This window comes from Nanorana parkeri, unplaced genomic scaffold (genome assembly GCF_000935625.1).
Source record: "Nanorana parkeri isolate BGI_ZX_2015 unplaced genomic scaffold, ASM93562v1 scaffold1235, whole genome shotgun sequence".
NCBI classification, from domain to species: domain Eukaryota; kingdom Metazoa; phylum Chordata; class Amphibia; order Anura; family Dicroglossidae; genus Nanorana; species Nanorana parkeri.
In genome coordinates, this window is record NW_017307503.1 from 392,759 (window position 1) to 394,698 (window position 1,940).

General features: G+C 43.7%; 1 protein-coding gene across 1 annotated transcript in view; it reads left to right on the forward strand.

The window, feature by feature from the left end:
• Window positions 1-1,940, forward strand: part of LOC108797154 (dynein beta chain, flagellar outer arm-like) — a 337,005-nt gene that overhangs the window by 306,875 nt on the left and 28,190 nt on the right. The gene's annotated exons all lie outside the window — the stretch shown is intronic.

Genomic DNA, 1,940 nt, shown 5'->3' on the forward strand with positions numbered 1-1,940 from the left:
TATATATATATATATACATACACTGAGTGGCCAGATTATTATGACCACCTGAAGTTTGTAGGCAAATTAGCTATGATATGAAGATATGGGTAAACAACGCGATTTAGCAGCCTTTGAATGTGGGATGATTGTTGGGCTCAAGCCATGGAGCGAGTATCAGCAAAACAGCAGAATTTGTTAAATGTTCAAGAGCAGCTGTTGTTAAAGTGTTTAACCACTTGCTAACCGGGCTGTTTATACCCCTTTCCTGACCCGGCCATTTTTCAGTATTCAGCGCTGCAGTACTTTGACTGACATTTATTCCGTCATGCAACGGTGTACTGGAATTAATTTTATACCATTTTTTGGGGACAGATAGAGCTTTCTTTTGGTGTTATTTAATCACCACTACAGGTTTTTTTTTTACTGTATAATAAAAAAAGTACCGAAAATTTTGAAAAAAAAAACTGTTCTCCCTACGTTATGTTATAAAACATTTATTATCACCCAATTTTTTGGTAAAATATAAAAGATCGGGTCACGTCGGGCAAATAGACACAAAACATGTCAAGCTTTAAAATTGCGTGCACCCGTTAAATCGCAAAAAACTACCATACTCAAAATTGACCATAGCCGACGCTTTAAAAGCTTTTACCGCTCATCAGTTTAGTGTTATCAGTGATTAATGACCCTAGAATTCTTGCTCTCATTCCGACGTTCGTGGCGATATGTAACCTGTGCGGCGCAATGCATGTAATCGGCGTTTTCACACATAGGCAGGCTTGACACATGTTTGCGTGTGGGGGCGGGGGACTTTAATTTTTTTTTATTGCTTTGATATGTGATTTTTATTTTTTTTTGTAACAAATTTTTTTAAACCTTTTTTGTTTTCACTCACCTTTATTGCTATCACATAGGGAGCAAGCAAACTCCCTATGTGATAGCCAATTTGCAGTGACAGGTCCTCTTTATGGAGACATCAGGGGTCTCCAAGACATGCATTCAGAAGAGGAGAGGAGATCAAACGGAGCTTGTGTACTGAGCTCCGTTTGATCTCCGGCCGCAGAGCTGCTGTGCTGGTCCCGGGCTCACACCGGAAACAGCGGAGCCCGGGATCGGCAGCAGCGGCGGCGATGGATGGTTAGGGGCCCGCACACCCGACCGGATATTACAAGCGATCGGGCGTCTCTACAGACGCCTGAACGCTTGTATGTAAACAACCATCATTGGCCAGTTTCCCGCTTGTGCCCGCTGCCTAGGCGGTGGGCATGAGCGGAACGGGATAGGACGTCTAAAGACACCCACTCGCCCTCAAGAAGCCGCTGTCCGGCTGTTTATTTACAATGGCCGGACAGCAGGTAGTTAAAGACTGGACTGTCAGCTGAAACTCTGGGTCTGAACGTGCGAATTGTGGCGGTCAGCGACTAGTCAATGTTAGGGCAGAACAGAGAGTGGCAAGACTGGTACAATACAATAGAAGGGCAACAGTGCAGTGTCAGATTCCTCGCATGACCTTTCAACATCTCGTGGAGTCACGAGGCGGCCCAACAAAGTCATCTCGTGGAGTCATCTCATGGCCCAACGAAGTACTGATGGGGTGGTCATAATAATCTGGCCACTCAGTGTGTATATATATATAGTATCTATAAAATGATTGTCACTTAATCTAGCCTGGTTACATGGTAACCATTTTATCTGTGGTCACCAATACACTTCCACAGACATACTCAGTTTAATGGCCTTGGGTGAAGGAGCTATCAACCCTGCTTTCACCCATCCCTCCTCTATAGTCATAACCTTCTGTGCCTAGATAACCAGAATGCTATGTTTATGGGAAGATATTTCTTATGATGCTTGATTTCTGCCTAAACATTTGCCCTCACCTCATCACCCACCAATGTTTTCGGGCAAATTAAAGCTTGTAGACACAGAATTAATGTTTACTGGCAGACCTGTTCATT